This window comes from Sander lucioperca, chromosome 18, assembly GCF_008315115.2.
Source record: "Sander lucioperca isolate FBNREF2018 chromosome 18, SLUC_FBN_1.2, whole genome shotgun sequence".
Lineage (NCBI taxonomy): Eukaryota > Metazoa > Chordata > Actinopteri > Perciformes > Percidae > Sander > Sander lucioperca.
The window spans coordinates 6,863,379-6,886,314 of NC_050190.1; the positions used below are offsets into that span (position 1 = coordinate 6,863,379).

Genomic DNA, 22,936 nt, shown 5'->3' on the forward strand with positions numbered 1-22,936 from the left:
CTAAAACACTTTTGATTTTATAATAACCAGATGAACTGGCAAATTAAACAAGTTATCACAAGACACTTTACAAAAAGAGTAGGTCTAGACCACACTCTATAATTTACAAACACCCGACAATTCCCCCAAAAGCAAGCATTTAGTGGCGAGGAAAAACTTCCTTTTAGGCAGAAACCTCGGATAAGACCCGGGCTCTTGGTGGGCGGCCATCTGCCGGTTGGGACATAGAGACAGAGAAATACGATTCATAGTAATTCTAGCAGTTGGTATACCAAGAAGATACCGATGTGCGGTGAGCGTCTGGCTGCACGATATTGGAAAAAACCCGACATTTTCTTTCATAAACGTTACATGTAAAACTTGAAACAAACTCGAACTAACGTTACTGCTACAGTTATGCGACGCTAGCTAGTTTGGCCTCTCGGCCACCGAACTAACCGGTCCGAAAAATGCCGACGTAGGTGGCTGGGCCAGCTAGAAGGCCCGTCAAAGTGATTAGCTGTATTGAAAGCGCAGTACTTTGTACCGTCCTCGTGCGGCTTTAAAGGGGTGATGGAATGCAAAACCGAGTTTACCTCGTCATAGTTGAAATACCACAGTTCGGTGGGTAAAATAGGCATACCGAGAACCTAAAAGTCCCATTGACATCCCTTTCCTATGCAAATCTCACAATTTGAAACGGGCGAATCTCAACCAGCCGCTGAAAACGGGCGAATCTCAACCAAGCTAAAAGTTGACGTCAACTCCTCAACTCCTACCTCATTTGGCTCTACCTTCTATCTTTGTAACGCCCCAAAATTGACACAGGCCATTGACTGATCTGAGGTCAGTTAGTCTTCTGAATAGGTCGCGCAGATCTCTGAAATTTTATACATTGTTCGTCTGCTATTTCATTACTAAAGTCACTTCTGAGACTTTTTTATTCGAGAAATCAACTACGTAGAGCTCAAATATGATGGCTAATTGCAAATTTTGTATGACTGCGTCGGTCTTCGGGAGCTCCACAATCCGCCGGCCGGTCTGACTGACCTTCCCGGTCGGCCTCTCCCCCTTCACAGACCCGCTATATGAGCTGAAGAAGAAAGTTTGGAAGTTTTTCAAGGATATTGAAAATGAACCACAGTTGTAAATGCAGTGTTCCAGGCTGTAAAACGGAATTCTGGCCCAGAGAAAAGCGTTTAGAGCGGGAGTTGTGGATGTAACGCGGCAGCGCAGGGAGGAGAGGATGTGCCTGCCAATGTATGTGCCAATGTATAACATTGCAGTGTCTGAAATATGAGACCTGCTTCGCTCCTCCAATCAGCACGCAGCTCATCTAAATATTCATGAGCATACCATATTTGGAAGAAAAGCTGTCGTTCCAAATAAAGCCATATTCACAGGGTATTCACAGACCCATAGAATAGCACCTGGGCAATTTTCAGCCCAACCAATGTTACATACCCTATTAGGAGACCTTAAAGCGTAACTCTCGCCAAAATGCAACCTAGGGTATTTTTGTGAATGTACCCAAGTCAAACTTTCGTTTAAAAGCATATTTAGGACGGAATCGCCACTTTTAAGATTTACCGTAATTTAGTTTTTCAGTCAAATGGCCTTTTGAATGGGAGTGCTAGGGGCACTTTTACGCTAGCCTCAAAATAGCTATTTTTAAAACACTAAGAAGGCTCGACACAACATGAAACTTTGCTCCAAGTATCGCCAAGGTCTCTACACATGAACTCCAGCATTGAGAACATTGTTTGTGTACACAGAGTTTACTAAAAAGAAAGGTTTTGAGCAACTCACTGTAGCTGTCGCTCGTCCGGTCGCCGTCTATCAAGCCAGTCAAAAATAGTCGAGGGAGGAGAGTAAAGATGGAAAGCTCCTAAAGCTTAGTTCCATATAAATGCACGGATAATTCGTTGTTTTGTCATTAGTGAAACACAATATTGACCTTGTAGTTGAAAATGGAGCCTCACATAAGAATGACATTTCCTCCTATGGAGTCTGTTCGCACTCGGAGATCGCCTATTTTTGACTGGGAAAATGGCGGATAGTGTAAACAACAACTGCTAACGTGAGTTGCTCAAAACCTTTCTTTTTAGTAAACTCTGTGTACACAAACAATGTCGTCAGTGCTTTCGTTAAGGTGTAGAGCCCCTGGCGATACTTGGAGCAAAGTTTCATGTTGCGTCGAGCCTTCTTAGCGTTTTAAAAATAGCTATTTTGAGGCTAGCATGAAAGTGCCCCTAGCACTCCCATTCAAAAGGCCATTTGACCGAAAAACGAAAATACGGTAAATCTTAAAAGTGGCGATTCCGTCCTAAATATGCTTTTAAACGAAAGTTTGACTCGGGTACATTCACAAAAAGACCATAGGTTGCATTTTGGTGAGAGTTACACTTTAAGGAACAGTGTGAAATACCCTATATAATCATTCTATCACCCCTTTAACCGTCAAAATTCCCGGGATGCCTCCGGTTTACTAAAGTACTCGGCACCAGCCATCTCAGTTGTTATCTCGTCTCTGGTTGGAATCTGATAACGTTCCCTCTTTACGTTGTTATTCAGATCTTTCGGATCCACACACACGCGTGCGTAAGTCTCCATTCTGCCTTTTGACACACACCGTCGAATTCATCTCGAAGTTTCTTTCTAACTCCGGGCGACGTCATTCCGTCCAGCTTTTCCTGCGGCGGCGCCGGAACCCCTCCTAAGCAGGCTTAACTTTTCACACGCTTTGTCGCCCAGTAGCACAGTACCTTTAAGTCTCACCGCCAGTGTATGCTCCACCATTGCCCACCCACCAGTGAGAAACCTGAGATACCTAACACCATAATACATAATATACACATAATATACTTTTACCAATCAAGATTTATTAGTTACTCTATAACCATATATACGAGTAGACCATAAATGTTATGTAATTACTGCAATCACTCCCAACATTGAATTGAAAACAAACTGTTGTACGGGAGGCATAGCCCACAGAAACTTGTTTCACCTGAAAATACCTTCTAGATTACAATAAATTATTATTACTGCGTAGAGGAATGGAGTGGATGAATGGCTGTAAGTGTAGTGAAACTACACAAATGTTCAAATTCGGTCGTCTCTATCCCCAATTAGCTTCATCCACACGCGTCGGTAAAAACAAAAAGAGAGAGATGTGTCTGATTTTGTTTGATTGAATTTGTTAAAGATGTAATTGACGCATCAGGATAAGAGTGACTCTTTGAATGAAATAACGTTTGTTGCCTTTTATAAATAGTCAGCAAAGATTGCGAATCTGCGCGGTGTGGCCGGCGTACTCGAGTTTGTGCGTAACAAAGGGAAGTTAAGAATAGCGTGTCTGCGAGAGGCTATTTTTAGGTGACATTTACGAAAATGGGAAACGGAACACATAAATCCGATCCCTATGAAGAAACGGAGCAAATGAATCCAATTCTGACGGAACATCAGACTGACCTGGTTTGAATGTTATTTTTAGGAAATCTAAATATGGCGATTATTGCTATGAAACCATTAGCAGTTATGTAAAACAAATGTACAGGCCTACAAGTTCAGTTGAAATAATTGGCTGTTTAGTTACTTCGTTGATTGACGGAACTGCTGCGACAGTTTCCAGTTTCAAAAACGTGAGGACTTTTCTGCATTGTTACTTTTGATACTTTTAAGTACATATTTTTTACGATACTTTTCTTACTCTGGTAGTATTTTTGTTGCAACATTTTGAATCAATGTCATAGGTTACAACGTAGAAAGAGAATCAAGAAAACTAAAACGAGTACGATTAAAGTACAAATGGCGCTTCTCGGAGGAGTTGCAAAAAGCGTTTATTCGGCGCCTCGACGGATGTCGGAGCGGGGCCGTCTCACTCCCCGACGAGCCGCGGGACCGACGATGAGCTGAACCAGATCTGCGACCGGAAGATTGAGACCGGCGGACTCGACCGCCAGCAGTCCAATGGGAAACAGATTTCTGTAGTTCAAACAACTCGGAATTGTAGTTGAGAACGTCAGTTATTGTCGGGTTTAAATCGGCCTCTGGCTCATAATTATTGGATTTTTCGGGCCCGATCTAAGCTCTGCGTTCAAGGGAGATATCGGACTTACCTAACTCTATGCGTAGGCTTGACCGGCTCTATTCAGAGTCACCTAATGCTGAATTACATAAGAAACGGGTGGATTTGCAAGCTAAACTAAACCTCTTAACTACGAAACACGCGGAGCAACATTTACTGAAAACCCGCGGAAACCGTTAGGAATACGGGGATAAGTCTAGTCGTCTACTACAGATGAACAAGGTAACTTAATTTCAGACCCTAAACACATTAACGATATTTTTGTCTCCCATTTCACTTGACTTTATACCTCTGACTTCCCTACAGACACCTCTTCGACGAGGGCTTTTTCGAACAACTCGGAAGCCCCTTCTCTTGACCAAACTGTTGCATCCACACTTGAACAAAATAGGAGAGGTCCTCGAAGCCATTATGGCCACGCAAAATGGCAAAACCCCAGGTACAGATGGATACCCTATAGAGTTTTATAAAAAGTTTAGAGACCAGTTTTTACTGAATCACTAGATAACGGCTCCTTACCTCCCACCTTCTCTCGAGCATCCATCTCACTTCTTCTCAAGAAAGATAAAGACCCTACCCACCGCGGATCCTACCGTCTGATATCTCTCTCGAACGTAGACGCTAAGATCCTAGCGAAAGCGCCGGCCCGCTGCTCGGAGGATTTACTTCCAAAAATTATATCTGAGGAGCAAACAGGGTTCATTAAAGGGCGACGCTCATTTTCGAACATCCGCCGCCTCATCGATACGGCATATACAAAAAATGCAGATCGTTTGCCCGAAGCAGTCATTTCTCTAGCTGCGGAGAAAGCATTCGATCGCGTCGAGCGGTGGTATTTATTTGCAGCTTTGGAAAAAAATGTATTTCATGGATTAAGCTCTTATATAAGCATGCGTCCAAACCAATGATTTGCGGTCAACTTTCTTCCGCTTAACTAGAGGCACAAGACGGGGTTGCCCTCTTTCCCCACTTTTATTTGCCATCGCGATTGAACCACTAGCCACAGTCCTACGAACCACGACAGCGTTTCAGGGTATAACAAGAGGGGGAACAGAACGCAGGGTTTCGCCGTATGCCGACGACTTGTCGCTATACATCAGTCGCAAATAATGTGGGAGACAAAGCATCACCCAGGAGTTTTCAGACAGCAGAGGTAATCAGACTGACTCTCTCTCGCTCTCTCTCTCCAAGCAGTTTACAGAAATTCATAGCCTACATGTCATATATTAAATATGTAGGTGTCACATATATACTATTCTACTATAATTACTATAAAATACTAAACAAATCTGTAATTTTGGGATCCTAAGTGGTTGTGAGTCCCTCAGGCTGTGGCAGGCAGATCCATATTTAGCTGTCAGTAGAGCTGCTGTCACCTCTCCTAGGAGAACTACCAGCTTCTTTTCTGGTGTTAACTTTTTTTGTCTATTTTTCCAAGGTGTAAATCTCTTAGTGAAGATACTTTTTCCCAGTGGAGGAGGAAGCGCACCTCTGTCTGACCCAGGTGGTGGTCACTGAGCCCGTATCTAGTCAGGATCCGTCTCTTCTTCGTATCTCTGACAGTGTGAAGATACTCTGTCAAATAACAATTTAGTCTACTTTGATTGCTTTCTCCAATGTTCTAAATATTGGTCTTTTGAATGATCACCATAAGAAGCTCATCCCTGCGTATCACCGGATGTCCAGTGACAGTGCAGCATGGAGGCACTCAGAATGCCAACGCATGCCTCAACTTGGTCATATGGGCCCAAATGTCTTTGTGGGGAAAAGCAGGGTTGAGGCTGCAGCCAGTATTGCTATTTCTACATTCAATGAGGGTGCCTCTGCCACGCTGGCCGTAATGGAGAAATTGTGGCTTCAGAGCACAGCCTGTTAATGCAACGAAGGATGACGACACGGTTAGGATCTCAAAAGCCAATAGTGTCCATTCCGCCAGTGCAAAGCGGAGCCTTAAAAGTGTAAGCACAGCCAAAAAAGTGAAAAGACACCAGCAGGAGATGGAGGAGGGCCCTACATATGGTACTGGCATGGATATGTAGACTGTAAACTAACTTGGGGGAACTAGGCTGTGTAATGGTTGTGTTCTGTCAGTTTGAAGTTTGTGATGTAATGGTTTTCAGTTGAAGGCCATGTTGATGTGTTGTTTTGGATGTTATGATCAGTGATGGATGAAGCAATGATGAGTTTTGGATGTTAAACAGTGTGATATATGGATTTTACTTGGACCTAAAATATATTTTGTCTGTAATTCGTGGCTTTCAATAGAAATTAGTGGAATTTTGCCATAAAAATCTATAAAGGCCGTTTTCTCAAAATGAGTTTTTTCTCACACTCGGCGTGACGATTTTCCACTTCTGTAGCACTTAAGTACACTAAACTTTACAGTCGTATTCCTAACTATATTGTGAAGGTTTGTCCAGAGGGATTTGTTGATATGTCATTCTTGGCCTGATTTATGTGACATTTTATGCATACAAAATAGGGCGGAAATCAATTTTTTAAGGCTATTGGCAGTATTTTCTGATTTACTGGATAATAAAAGGAGATATTCATAATCCCCTCTGGTTAAGTCTTTTCATTAAATATATCAACAAAATGCAAAAATAATTTTGAACCTTGTTTTTTTCAATGGTCGGATTCGTCACGTCAAAATCTATGCAAATTAGCGCATATTTAATTAGATGTAGCCTGATTAGCATATTTAAACATAAAATTACAGAAAACTTGCAATACATTTTTTTTCTCCTATTCATGTGAGTAATCAACTGGTACAGTTTCACGGTGATATCTGTAAGTTAAAAATTTTACCATATTCACCTGTAGTGTCTCGCCTTAACCTGATTAAAGATCAAAGAGATCTAGTCACAGACTTCAAAGGGTGTTCATCAACATGGTCACAGGTCATTAGTAGCCATGACAACCCTTTCACAGACAGTCAACTTGAATACTACAGGCAGTAATATGAACATTAGTCTATATCTTTTGCGTTCCACTACTGTCTGTCTGTCTGTTTCTCCCTGTCTCTGTCTGTCTCTCTGTCTGTCTGTTTCTCTCTGTCGCTCTCTCTCTCTGTCTATTCCTTCCTCTGTCTGTCTATTCCTTCCTCTCTCTCTCTCTTTCAATTTCAATTTCATGTTGCTTTATTGGCATGACAAAAAAATACATCTGTGTTGCCAAAGCATAAGAACAAACATACGTATAAACAACGACAAGGAGTAAATACATCTGATATAATAATACAAGTAAACAGGATAATTATGATATAAATACAGATACTAAACACATTCTGTGCATGTCCCTCAAAGGGTACGTTGAAACAATAATATATATATAAAAAAAAAAGAATACAGAAACAAAATAAAAAAAAAATATATATATAATATATAACTTGTATAAATAATTCTTATATATACAGGTTTCTATTTATTTAGCCTTGTATTGTGGCAGGAGAAGACATATTTAGCTGCTAGCCATGCCGTGCTTTTATCTTCCCCTAATAAAAGAGGAAGCTTTTTGTCCTCAGTGTAGGTAGTGAAGTCTGGTATATGTTTTTCAAATTTCTGGAAATATTTGGCTCTTAAGTCTTCGTATTTGGGACACGTACGTAGGAAATGTAATTCTGTTTCGATATCCTGGTGGCAGTGCGTACAGACTCGTTCCTCTCTTGGTCTCCACACTTTTAAATGTCTACCTCTTTCAATTTCTAGCTCGTGGTCACTGACTGTATTATAATTAAAATTCATATTTCTTTTGGATTTTTTGTTTTGAGATATTCGGCCAATTGGATATCTCTGTTCAGGGATTGATAACAGAGGAGTTTGCGTTGTATTTTATTTTCATTTTGCCATTGTTCTGTGTACTCGTCTTTTAATTTAGTTTCAAATCTTTTGATTGAGGACTGAGGATTGTGTCTGTGGCGGCTCTGAGGCTCAGTGTACCTGTCTCTCTCTCTCTACCTGTCTGTCTACTACTGACTGTGTTTAGCTCAGTGTACCTGTCTCTCTCTCTACCTGTCTGTCTACTACCGACCGTGTTTAGCTCCGTGTGCCTCTGAGCCAGCTGATCGAGGGGGTGGACATCTGAACGCTGCTGGTTGCTCAGGTGAGCTTTGTATGCAATGGATTTTTTGAATTTTTATCAGCTTGGTTTAAATGTTGCCAAAATGTTCTCTGCTCTGCTCTGCATGCATTGTTTGGGGTGTTTGGGCGAACTTTTAGAATCATTTTACAGAATTCCAGTTGCAATTTTTCAGTGGGAGTTTTATCCCAGTTTTTAAATTCTGGTTTCGAAATCGGGCCCCAAACTTCGCTTCCGTAAAGCATTATTGGCGTTATCGGAAAATTGTAGATTTTTAGCCAAATTCTCGCGGGGATATTTGTTTTTCCAAATTTGCATTTGATTGCATACTACATAGTGTGTTTACGGCCAGGTTGAAACTCCCCGATGCACTAATTTCAACCCCTAAGTAATTATATGAACCTTTTTGTTCTAGTTTGGTGTTGCCCAGAGTGAAGTTGTAACTCTATTTCCCCGAGATCTGGCTCCCCTTTGAAATACCATAACACTGGTCTTTTTCAGATTGACCGTCAGTGCCCATTTCTGACAGTACTGCTCTAGGACGGACAGGCCCCGTCGTAAACCTTCTTCTGTTGGGGACAACAGAACTAGATCATCGGCATAGAGCAGGAACTTGATGTTGGTATCATGAAGTGTGAGACCTGGGGCTGCAGATTGTTCCAACATCGCTGCTAGTTCGTTGATGTAAATGTTAAACGGCGTTGGACTCGAGCTGCATCCCTGTCTCACTCCACGCCCTTGTTTGAAGAATTCTGTTCTTTTGGAGCCAATTTTACCTCACATTTATTTTCTGTGTACAGCAATTTAATAGCGTCATAGACTTTACCCCCTATACCGCTTTCGATAAGTTTATAAAAAAGTCCATCATGCCACAAATATTTTCCCGTTTTGAATAAGGGCGCACAGAGTGTAAATGCGGTCTGACGTACGATATTTCAGTAAAAAGCCAATTTGATTTTTACTTGAGACATTGTGCTTGGTAAGGAAGGACAGTATTCTGGCATTAATAATACTGCAGAAAACCTTCCCCAGACTACTGTTCACACAAACGCCTCTGTAATTGTCAGGGTCCAATCTGTCGCCATTGTTGAAAATAGGGGTGATGAGTCCACGGTTCCAGATCTCAGGGAAATAACCAAACTCCAGAACAAGGTTGAACAGCTTGCGGAGGGCTGCCTGCAGCGTAGGGCTACTGTGCTTTAGCATCTCAGGGTAGATGCTGTCCACTCCACGAGTCTTTCCAGCTTTCAGAGCCTTCAGTTGGCTCTGTATTTCTAGTAGTGTTATTTCTGTATCTAGGGGGGGTTTTGGTAGTCTTTCACCTTTTCCTCTAACTGGTGAAGATTTTCAACTACTGAGTGTTGTTGGGGGGGCGATTGCACTATAATCAATATTCTTATACAAAAATTGATTTGGACTGAATTTATTCCACAAATTCCAGAAGACGTTTTGGTCAATGGCTTCTTCTACTTTGTTAAGTTCTTCAGATGCGTAAAGCTCTTTTTTCTTATTGATTAGTATTTTGTAGTATTTTAGCGCCTGATGGAATTGGACCCGTATTTGACTGTCATAGGGTTCTCTGTGTTTTTGGTTTGATAATAGTTTTAGTTGTTTTCTAGCATAAACACATTCATTATCATACCATTTTTCTTTTGAGGGTTTGCGTTTTGTTATTTTGTTACTACAGTTAATTATTTTGAGATTTGATTTTGTAGCTAATTCATCAAATATATTGTTTAAATGCCGCGTAGCCAAATTTACTCCATCTTTTGTGCATGGGAATTTAGTAAATCTGTAGAGATTAAGTTTTGATTTGATTTCTGTACTGTCAAGTGCAGTTAAATAATTCTGTGTTGCTGCATTTTTTCCATATATATTTTTGGCGGAGGTCATACATTTTGCCGGTTTGTGATTCTTGTACAATGCTGTATTTTGTAGACTTATTTAAATAAAGCGTTTGGCAGCGATCTGAAAAGGGAAGTTGCGGTAAAACTACAAACGCATCGATATCCTCTGGGTCGACATCGGTTATCGTATAATCCACCACACTGTTACCTAACACGGAGGAACGGGTCATTCTACCCAGAGAGTCACCACGGGTCCTTCCATTAACTACGCGCAAGCCCGGGCTTTTGCATATCCGGAGAACTCGTTTTCCGTTTTTGTTTATAATATTGTCAAAACTTTGTGGTATCGCGCGAGCCGGGACTGGGGAGATTTGGCCGAACACGCGTTTGTTTCCATCTACTCGGATGTAGTCTTTCTCTTTTCCAGTTCTTGCATTGAGATGTGACCCAATGACTGGAAATTAATGATCTCCTTTTGAAGTTGTTGAAAAATGTCCTCAGTGTAATAGGGGGAGTTTGAAGCTGGGATATAAATAAATATCTCTGGCGCTATTAACTATACCTCTGTTGATTTTTATCCAAAGGTGAGTTTTTCCTTTTTTCACTGGTGAGATATCATTTTTATTTTGTGCTTTATGCCAAATTAATGTTCCCCCTGAATCGCTTCCATTTTTAACATGACAAGTAGATAGTAAATGTGAATGGTTCCATGTTTCACGTAGAATGATGATATGTAAATTATTTACACTTTTTACAAATTCAGGATCTGTAGTTTTATCCCCAAAAGTTGTGGAGTACAAATCCCGGATATTCCAACCGCTAATTGAGAATGACATTTGTCTAGATACAGGATCTGTGTTTCACACAGATCCTGTATCTGTGCAGTTCATCTTCCAACTGACAATTTTACATTTTAACTTTAAAGTTTTTCAGCAGTGCAGTGCAATCCATTTGAGATTTTTCAAACAATTTATTTCATATTTCCGCATTTTCATCTCTGTTTCTCATAGCATTTGTAAGTCTTCCAGACTTAATCTTAATTTCAGTTAGAAAATAAATTATTTTATATATTAGTGGCGTTAATCAACTTTTTAATGAAATTCATGTTAATTGAAACCATTCATACTTTATCAACCGTTCTCACTACTTCAACTTCTTCTTACTGATTTAAGCTATTTATCCAGTTTAGCTTTAGCAATTCCTAGTTCAGTTTAAAGTGCTACATAGAGCACATTACAGTAAAGTTAAGCTAGCAGAAATATACCCAGGAGCTGACGCGAGCTGTTGCAGGTGTTCTTTTTACCCCCGCTAATCTTACTCGTGCTTTTCGGTCCCGTCCTTCCCTCGAAACATATCGGTCGGGAGCGTTCAAAATGTTACCTGAGGTCGAACCGAACCCCTCGATCGCGATATTCGGTATCTCTCTCGGAAACGGTTACCAGAGCCCAGTCCGACGTTCTCGCATTTACCTCTCCGCTCGCCCGCCGTAGAATCCTTCTAGGGTGGAAATCCACCACGCCTCCATCGCCAGCCCGTCGGCCGGAGGACGTTGCGCTTTTTCTCAAGTTAGAAAAAATTCAATTAACGTCGAGAGGGTTGATGAAAAACTTTTACTCGAGATGGCAACCCATCATTAACTACTTTCAGAACTTGAAATCTTTATTTTATTTTGTGTGTTTTTAATTTGACATTTGATTTTAGATTTTACTTTACTCTTAATCTTTTATTTGTAGCGTTGTAATGCTAGTTCAAGGCATTTTGATGAATGATGTTTATGACGGACGTTTGAAGAACAAGGTTGGAAAAAAAAAAATGGAAATTATTATTTTTATACCGATACGCACTTTATTCTATGTATTTCCATCAATAAACAGATAAAAAAAATGTTTTAATTGTAAACAGTTGAATCGAGACGGCGATTTTATAACGATTTATCGCGTGGGCCTAGCGACATTAATTCCCGACGCGTTATCCGTCAGTCGCTCAAGCCTACAGCTATCCGGCCGGCCTGGAATGGAATCGAACGCGTGGAGCATTTGGCTAGGAGGGCCAGGCGGGCGGAGGGTTTTTTGCACACGCTGTTGCAACAACTAGTAACGTTAGAAAAACTACAACACCACACCGGATCTAGCTAGACCGGAAACAAAACAACAGAGGCACTTGCGAGCCGGCCAAAGAGTAGCACGTACCTGCAAACTAGTCGCTTTTCGGTGAAAATCGCCGTTTTGAATGGGAAAATTATGTTTTTATTTTGGGGGGGGGGGGGGCGGTGCCCGACCGTTGTCTACCGGACCGAATGGCAATGCTAGTCAACACTACATTTAGCAGCAGTTGACATTAACCTACCGTCAGCTAGCAGCTGGAGTAAACACGGTTAAAACGCTGACAGCTAAACGGTGTAAAAGTGTGACTGTATTTCACCGTAGAGGATTCTAACACCAGACCGTATATGCCGTCGTCTGAAAAACACAGACTCGGCCTCGCCTCGCCAGCCTCGCGGTACATTCAAAGTTATTGTAAAATACCCTTTTCCCATCTTTTGGTTATATTTTTGAATGTACAGAACAGACAAATACAATTGAACAAGGTGCTTGTTTGTTATATATATATATATATATATATATATATATATATATATATATATATATATATATAGTAGGGGTGTCCCCCGATAAGGATTTACACATTTGAATCAGAATTGTTGAATCTTTCTATAGTCGACTGATAGTCGAATCATCTGTGTGTGTGTGTGTGTGTGTGTGAATGGGTCCACAACATTCACCGGCCTCATGTCGAGCGCAATAAACTCCAAAATTTTGTCCGTGATTTCTCTTTTCCTTTTCTCGGACAGCGGCGGTCTCAAATCTAGCTTTCTTTGAGTTAGTTTTGGCGCAGCTCCAGTACTACTACTAGATGAACTGCCGTCGTCAGTCTGATACTGTGGATGGATCTAGAAAAAAGACGAACATATTTTAAGTCCCGACATATGATATTGCTATTCGTAAATTAAAAGCGCCATTATATACGAAAGAGTGAACCGTCTTTATCGGTAATAAACTTACCCGTTTTAAGTGGAAAGCCATGTTTGTTGTTGACGAGTGGTAGGACATGAGCTGTTGGCACAACTTGCATTTTACTTTTTTTGGATCTTTTACCATTTCAAAGTGCATCCACACTTTAGATTTTCTTTTTCCAGACATTGTTAAGTAACGTTAATCCCTGCTGCCAAGATGCTCCTCGTCTGTCACGGATCAGGGAAAGTGAAACTTAAATCTGTCACAGGGGTGGTTGGATTTACACACACACACACACACACACACACACACACACACACACACACACACACACACACGTTAATTGTTTCAAACAAATCATTTATTGAACGCTTCTTTCTTTCCAGGTTTTTCTTTTTTTTTTACAGCATTATCATAATTAAAGGCTGTATATAACTTAATATAACCGTACAAAACCAGTAGTTAGACATTGAGCACCCCCATATTGCCAAAATGGTATGATCCTCGTTTCATAATAACACCCACGAAGATTTGACTGTGAGATTGGTGGTCGAATCAGGCTCCGCATATCGATGCATCGAATCTTCAACTATTCGGGGTCACCCCTAATATATATATATATATATATATATATATATACATATATATATATATATATATACATATATATATATATATATACATATACATATATATATATACATATATATATATATATACATATACATATATATATATATATATACATATACATATATATATATATATACATATATATATATATATATATATACATATATATATATATATATACATATATATATATATATATATACATATATATATATATATATACATATATATATATATATATATATATATACATATATATATATATATACATATATATATATATATATATACATATATATATATATATATATATATATATACATATATATATATATACATATATATATATATATATATATATATATATACATATATATATATATATATATATATATATATATATATATATATATATATATATATATATATATATACATATATATATATACATATATATATATATATACATATATATATATATACATATATATATATATATATATATATATATATACACACACACACTACTGGTCAAAAGTTTTAGAACACTCCAATTTTTTCAGGTTTGTATAGAAATTCATGCAGTTCAATGTTCTTATTGTACTCTGAAATGAAAGAATAGAACAAATAAATAATTGAAGTTAAAAAAGAAATCATGCAATCGATTTATAAACCAAAATGTATTCTAAATTTTTGACTCATCAAAGTAGCCCCCATTGGCAGATAACAGCTGAACACACTCGTGGCATTGTTTCTACAATGGAAATCAAATATTGTTCAGAAGGTTCTTCCCAACTCTGTTGCAGAAGTTCCCACAAAAGTGTGGCACTTGTAGGTTGCTTTGCTTTCACTTTTCTGCCCAGTTCATCCCAAACCAGCTCAATGGGGTTTAAGTCTGGTGACTGTGCTGGCCACTCCATGTTTTTAAGCTTACCATCTTGTTATTTTTTCCTAAGGTAGTTCTGGCATAGCTTGGACTTATGTTTTGGGTCATTATCTTGCCGTAGAATGAACCCCTGACCAACTAGGCGCATACCAGAGGGTATCGCATGGCTCTGCAAAATGCCACGGTGGCCGTTTCGGTTCAGGGTGCCTTTCACTCGGTACAAATCACCGACCGCGGATCCAGCAAAACAGCCCCAGACCGTCACGCTTCCTCCTCCGCGTTTGACATTTGACGTCACACACCGAGGAACCGTCCTTCTGCCTACTCGACGGCGTACAAAAATCCTGCGCGACGAACCGAAGATTTAAAATTTTGACTCATCGGTCCATAACACCTTCTTCCAGTCTTCAGTAGTCCGTTGGCAGTGTTTCTCGGCCCAGGCAAGCCTCTTTTTCTTATTCTGACGTCTTGGCAATGGCTTTCTCGCTGCAACTCGACCTATCAAACCTGCAGCTCGAAGTCTTCTCTTTACAGTTGAAACTGAGACTCGCTTATTACGACCACTATTGAGCTGCGCTTGAAGCTGTTGACTCTCTTGTCTTCTGATTCTGTTGTGGCTTTGGGTCTGCCAGATCTCTTCCTGTCAGAGTTTCCCCCAGTTTCTAAGTGTCTTTTGATGATGAAGAATACTGTACTCACTGACACCTTGACTTTCTTTGCAATTTCTCTATAGGAAAGACCAACATTCTTAAGTGTTATGATGGTTAGGGTTGGGTACCGAAACCCAGTTCCACTGGAACCAGCTCCTACGCAAACGGTAGTATTCGGACCGGATTAGAACGCAAATTTCGGTTCCTCATTTCGGTTCCGACTGAAATATTTTCCCTCTGTCACTCCAGACAGCGGCAGACTCTTTTTTCTTTCTCCCTTTTACGCCGAGTGGCGCACGTGCCCGCTTGCAACTCGCGGTATGAAGCGCGTGTCCGCGCTATTCCCCCGACGTGCACTCTACAATCACAGCTGATAGACGGCTTTTTGTACACGCTCCGAAACGGACATAAAAATATCACACTTTCTCTGTAGTCTACCGTTAGCAAGCTATCGTAAATGTAGGCTACTTTTTAAATGGCATATTTTCCCCTCTGGGCTCACCAAAACGGACGTAAAGGCATATTAACTAGAGTTGAGCCGGATACTCGGCTGAAACGAGTATCCGGTACGGATAAAGCACTTTTGCCGAGTCCGAGTATTATACGAGTAATACGAGTCAATATCTGTGCTCGGATTGAATAAAAATCTTCATTGGGTAGCTGACTGTGTCTGCGTTCTGTGATAGGCTAGTCGTCCCAGCGCCCCTCCCCTACACACATACAGATTTATTGTGTTGCTGTGTCCCGCTCTGCTCACTCACACAGAACAACTCTCTCTGTCTCTGTCTCTCCCTCAGTCACTCAGGTTCGCGGGTCTTTTCCGTTAACGTTTAGGGTTTCTTCAGCTTCAGGTTTGTTTTTTACTTCGGTTTGTAGTACTTACTTATTAACCAGTAGAGTTCTGGTAAACGTGGGGTTTGTTCAGACGTGGTGCTTGGTAGAATGCGACTCGCGTTGCGTCTCTGCCTGTCGGAGATTTTTTTTCTTTTTTAAACCGTCAGCTGGCTCTAAACAGATCTGAAAAACAGCGTCTGACTATTTGATCCGTAGAACACAGTCCCCCCCGCCCCCCTCTCTCTCTTTCTCTCTCTCTCTCTCTCTCTCTCTCTGTCTCTCTGTTACACACACACACACACATACCTGGTGTGGAAATAAAAAAAAAGAACCAAAAAAAAAAAAAAAAATCACACTGATCATAAAAAAATTAAAAGTTAAAAAAAGAAAGTTATGTTGAGTATGAAAACTCTTGTTCATTACATTTTACTTCATAATTGCAACCGCATGTGTTGTATTCATTGTTCTTGTTCTGTATATAGTTTGTTTGTTATTGTGATCAAAACCATTGATCTGAAGCTCAATGTTGATGCTGTCATGTAAATAGTTTTCTAATCAGCAATAAATATAACAATTTCTGATCAACCCATATCAATTGCATGCTTAAAATAACATACCGGTTAAAGCCCCGCCCATTTCAAGACAAACCGATCCACTTCCGGGTTAGGCCCTGCCCAGTCAGAGTACAGATACAGATAATTCATATGGTATACAGATACAGATAATGCTGTACTCGCTCATCCCTAATATTAACCATTCACTGCACGTGATCGCTAGTAAACATATTACGCTCTGCTAGTCTATCGTTCAGGACAAGACCCTGTAGCCTGGTGGTATTGTCTGCCCTTTCAAACTCATAGCTGTGTGTACGGGGGTACGGGGGGGGGGTGTCGCAAGGCACAGGTCGGGGGTATTGGTAAACGTAATGACCGGTCACTGCTGTCAACGTTTTTTGTGCCTCTGACTCATGTCTTCATATCACTCCGCAAGTGGTCCATTAATCATTAATTTGTCACGATGTAACTTCATTCAAAGCAGAGCTCCACCAAAGAGCCTGCAATCGTTGCGGAAGGTTATTTGAATAAGAATTTTGGACGTGTGGGGGCGAACTATCTTCTTAGCTGAAGCCGACAACGGACAATATTTTTATTTTATGTTGGCAATGCAAGCTGAAGCGACGTAGCAGATGACGTTGAGAAGTTGCAGTGAGGGATATTTTAGGAGCACCATTTTCGGCAGTGCAGAAAGGTAGTGGCCCACACTAACTTAGTGTTGAGCCTGGAAACATGGCTAAAAGAGCTCTACAGTGAAAAGATGTGCTGGGCGAGCCGTCAGTCGGTCGAAGCTAACAGAAGCTAGCTGGCGTAAGCTGACAGCTGACCAACGCTACCAAGTGATCGGCGGAGACAGGGAGTACATGTATTTGAAAGAGTCCGGCAGTTGTGGTAGACGAAGGTCCAGTCGGGAGATTGGATGGAGAGTCCACTGAAGTCCACTGCGGTCTGAAGGGCTAATCCTCGCTAGATCACTAGCTAGTCGGGAGGTTGACAGCTAACGTTAGCCAGCTGAAGCAGTCGAAACAGTCGATCGATGGTGAGTAACGTACGTTACACAGGCTGGCAGCAGCACAGACTCCAGAGTTGATAAGTGTGTGTGTGTGTGTGTGTGTGTGTGTGTGTGTGGGGGGGGGGGGTAGAAAGGTGTTGAGAATGACCAACACCTAATCTTAAACTTAGTGTAGCTACTTAATTTGCTACGACCCGATCAGAGGTTACTTAAATTGAGACGTTCAGTCAAAATCAATCATGTCACCTTCAAACGGGATCTCTGTTTGCAGGGTTCAGGCTGGACCCTCCCGGTGATCATGCTGCTCTGGGGGACTGGCTGTACAGTGAGAAGCCGCTGCTGACCGGCGCAGAGCTCTGCCAGAACTCCGACTGCTGTCTGTCCGCGCGGCCGTCCGACGGCATCAGTATTAAATTGAGACAGTTTTATTAGCGGTTAAAAACGTCTCGCGTTAAATAGTAGTCTAATTCGGTACAGTTGGTTTTAACGCCTGATGCAAAGTGTAGGCCTATTAGGAGTACACATGAAAACCCTGAACAAGCAGCGTCGCTCTGCTCCGTCTTTCTGCTGTGCCCCATTCACGTAGTAGTTTTACACTATGTAGGTTAAACTCTGCAATTAATCCGCGGTTCACATGTATGTATGAACTGTGGTGGTCCGTTACACTCTAGGCTATATTCAACATCACTGATTAAGTAGCCTAAGTCAATCCTACAAACAACTGGACTTTAGGGTCAAGTGTTGTTGTATCCGGCCCATGTCCCGGATGTGAAAGCCTCCTTACTGGACTACTGAATATAATAATATTCCATTATATTTTGTATTTTGAATTGTTACCTGCCACCAGAATTTTGTGATTTCCTTGCAATAAATATTGACATTTTTACCATAAATTGGTGCCTAAAAATGTATCAGAATGCAGGAATCGAAGTCTTTTACCCTCAGAATTTCCTGGGGGAGGACCCCCAGACCCCCTCCCCCCCCTGTTTTGTGTGTTCCCGCAAAGACAAATTCTGAGCAAGGAAAAACCCTGAAGTATAATCACAGACAGCCATTAAAAACATTTAAATTGCAGAGTTAGAGTTATAACTTAATATGTACAGTGTCAACAGAGAGAAACACGGACAATTGAACAGACAGTGACAACATACATACTACATACCTACATACTGTAGAGAATGACAGTAACGGCATACAAACGGCATAAATAAAAATTTGTTATAAACGTGTGCTCTTTAAAAAGTAGAAAGCATTGCCAGTTACATTAAATGTTTAAAAATCCGTAAATGTCCGTGGGTGGGGCTGCATGGGCGTGGTAATGTGGGCTGGGGTGTGGGTGTGGGTGTGGGTGGGTGTGGGTGTGGTAGTAAGGAGAGAGAATAGGAGAAGGAAGTTTGTGTGAGGTGGACCTGGTCACCACAGACCCAAATCTTCTCAGCTGTTGCTACTGTCATATGCTGCACTGTCTCTTCATGTGGCACTATTATTATTTATATTATAACAAGGTAATGCAATGTGTAATCAAGTGATGACTGATTAACAGTAATGTAAATGCTAAATGCCCTAATACCTACATATCATGTAAGACTCAATTTCTCCATTTCTTTGCACAAAACTCTCCAGAAAGTGCCATTTAATGGTTTATTTTTTTTAAAAAATGAGGGGGGGGGCTGTCGCAGCGTCATGGGTGTGCCGTATATTTTCCTGCTTTTTTGTCCTTTGCCAATCAAACCTATGATTAAAACAAACCGACAACGGCTGCGTCTCAAAGACCGGGCAACAGCCGGGACGTTGAGAATTCACGCGCGAGAGGCGATGGATAGTTGTAGTCACTTTGTCATGTATTCACTTTGTTGAAACAAGAGAAGAAAATGCTCTCTGCCTGCCGTATGCCAACGCTCTGGTAAGTCCATCACCCTGTCTCTGCCCGGGAACGCCCCAGCCGGCTGCACATTTGTTGACAAACTCGGACGCGCACACAACGGTGAAATGGCGATTTATCCCTTTAAATGTGAATAAATGACAGTTAGACTCAGCACCAGCAAATGCTCTTTCCGTTGTGATTGGTGGCATCTTTACAACTCGCCGTTACCTTGTTTCCTACAGACTGTGTTGATGCGACAGTACATTACAGCCACTCAAACAGGACAGAGTTAGTATAAATAGTTAATCGCAATTAATCGCATGTTTTATCACATGATTAAAATTCTATTATTTTGCATTTCAGAACGGTTTTTAAGTACATATTAACAATGGAAAGCAATTCTTACCAGTGTATCATGATTGGGAATTTTTTATTATTATTATTGCACAATTTCTCCAAGTACGTAACTAAAAAAATTAAAAATCCCTATCCTTACGAGAGTCAATATAGCGTTTAGTAACTCCTAAATAATGTTGATAACTCACTGACGGCCAGCGAGACGGCGTTTGCAGCACTTTGCAACAGTTCCAGTCGGGCTGCTTTCTCCGTGTCGTACGGGCTGCCGTCCCCCTCGACGGCAACGAGACGGGTCAGAACACGCCAACTGTAGTACGTCTTTGAGACCCAAGTCCTCTACGATGCCGACAGATCTGCAGTTAGTTGCCACCTGTTTTTTGGGATTTGGTTTCATCCACAGGTCGGCAAGCAGCACTCTCCAAAATAGCGGTTTGCCCGAGCGGGTAGCACGCTAGCTACCACGCTATTTGTAACGGCACCATTCACGTCGAACGCTGACCGCTTGGTCCGTTTTTGTCGTAGCGCGCTACCGTCCCTGCGAAAAATGAATCGCCGAGGTCACTTTTTTCTACCTCCTCTGGCTCCGTTTCCCGTTGGAAAAGCGTCACTCGGCAAGTGACGACGGCTAGATATTTAGCCGTACGCCTGACATCGTTTTGGTGCGCGCCGCAGGGTTAATCGACTAGGTCGGCATATTTTCACAGCTCCGGCCAAGGTAAATTCAGAGTGCGGTAATCTGGAAATGTGGCGATTTACAAAAGTTTAAAGTTGCTGAGCTGCGCGTCCTTGTCAGTGCTCAACTTTTCTTTTTTTTTCCAAATAGAATGCGTTTAACGCTTTCTGTCCATCTGGCCTTGTGTGTGTGAGCGTGAGTGAGCGAGCGAGCGTGTGAGTGTGTGTGTGTGTCTGTGAGTGCGAGTGTGTGAGTGCTAGAGGTCTGATCGGGCGGAATTTTTCCGTCCGAACCCGGCCCGCGTCCGACAGAGCCGCGACCGAACCCGGCCCGAGCCCTACGGGCATTGAGATATTTATGTCCGAGCCCGACAGTTAAAATGTCGTTTTTTTTTTCTCATACTAATGACACGTGTACGTTTGTTTGCGTGGAAGGCTTTTATTAAGCAACTGTAGGAAGGCATTCGGGAAACGTCAACAGATGAGCGCACACGGGGGAACAAGCGCACGTTAATAAGCTGTTTAATTGAAAACGTTCAACGCGTTCAACCTTTCCCGCTTGCTTCGATTCCGACCGTGATCAGAAAACCAGGGGAGACTCGTTACTTCCGGGGCCAACGTTGTATAACATCGGGGTTAAAATCCCGTTTCTGGTGAGCAGATGAATGAACTTGGCTTTCAGTCTGGGGTTTATCTCGGACACCGCACACACTGCGTACAAAATTTAAAGTTATTCCACCAGCTCTGCTCCGAGCAGATGCCTTATCGCGCTGATGTGACCTAGCCCGACCCGAACCCGACTGTAATTTCTAAATATCTGTCCGAACCCGGCCCGGCCCGTCTGGATCCGTCGGGCTCGGGTTGGGTATCCATGCCTTAGTGAGTGAGAGTGTGTGCGCACGTGTGAATACGTGTGAGTGAGTGCGCATGTGTGCGTGAGTGTGTGCATGCATGTGTGTGAGTGAGTGAGAGAGTGTGTGTGTGTGTGTGTAAAGAAGGATTTGCTATTTTATGTTTGGGGTAATGGGGATCAGCCAGTCAGCGCCTTTGTTTTGGGGTCACAGAGAGGACTCCTGTTTGCGCTGGCTGACGAGTTTGGTTTTTGACTCAGTAGCGAGAGCGGCCAGGAGAAGCACACGTAGATATTGCTGGGGTGCGTCGCCATCTGTGCGTGTATTTCGGTGCCCTAGGTTTATATGAATGTTATCTGTTGTGGGATACTCTGTTGAAATGCAGTACGTTAGCATAAATTTCGCTAGCAGCGTGCTAATGCTAATTAGCGTGACATTACTATTGCGCTTATGTGTGTACTTAAATGACATTGCGCGATTATTATCGGAGTGGTTGTGTAGTAGAGAACTGCGTTTGGGTTGCTGTTACTGAGACCAGGCAGTAAGAAGGCAGCTTTTTCATTTAATGAGGAGCTGTGTTATGTGTGTGTCATGTGGTATATTCTTTGGTTATTTGATATAAGCAGCTACAGCTACCCGAAGTGAAAGTTATACCAATTTGTTTTGTATTTATTTTGTATTTATTTATTTATTTCTAAAGGACAATACACATTAATCAACATTTCTGTAAATGTGCCAGTGTTAGCCAGCTGGCTAATTTTCAACCGTAGTCCTTTGGCCAGATGATTTTGGACCAGAGCAGCAGGAAGCAGCAAGATATTAGTGCAGGTTAATCTATACAGAGAAAGGTCAACGAGATATTAGTACAGATTAAACTACACAGACAAGAGTCAACAAGACACTACACGTGTAGATTTGTTTGGGTTTCCCTTTGCTTCCCCTATCAGACTTGGAAAGAAATTAGCTTCAGTCGCTCGGATGTCCTTCGTTACCTTATTTCTAAGGGAAGCGAAGATATGTCTGTCATTCAATAATTTTGTCTTAAGAGATGTTCGCAGAGCAAGGTCTCTCTTCTTCGTTAGTTTCCGCATATCGCCATTTATCCGGGGCAGAGTACATTTACCGTTACCTTTGACTTTACTTTTCTTGAGAAATTGTTGTGTTATATTTTGAATTGTGGATAAAAACACACGGGTGTCATCATCGACATTTGAGCCAGACAGTAGTTTATTCCAATTAATGTTGTTAATTGCATATTCATAATTACGTAATTCACTCTTTGGTATTGTAAATTGGCTGCACATGTAGGCCTGCTTTTTTGTGAGTTTTCTAACGAAGAGGATTAGGTTATGATCTGATAAAGCTGTGATCATGTTGAAGGATTTAGTTTCTCTATCTGGTTTATTGCTGAAAATGAAATCAATTTGCGTTATCCTAGTCGGTCCGTTCACTGCCTAAGATCAAATTTAGTTTTTAACTGAGTTATCGTCGCAGTTTATGTTAAAATCACCCATTGTAATTACTTCCTTATCTGAGCTGCATTCTCTTAGTATAGCATTTCATTTTTCAAAAAGAAAACACATTTTGCAGAGGGTGGTCTTTATACACCAATAAGA

At 41.4% G+C, this 22,936-nt stretch overlaps 1 protein-coding gene across 2 annotated transcripts in view; it reads right to left on the reverse strand.

The window, feature by feature from the left end:
* The window catches only part of gfra4a (GDNF family receptor alpha 4a), a 200,011-nt gene that overhangs the window by 2,222 nt on the left and 174,853 nt on the right, over window positions 1-22,936 (reverse strand). The window lies entirely within an intron of this gene.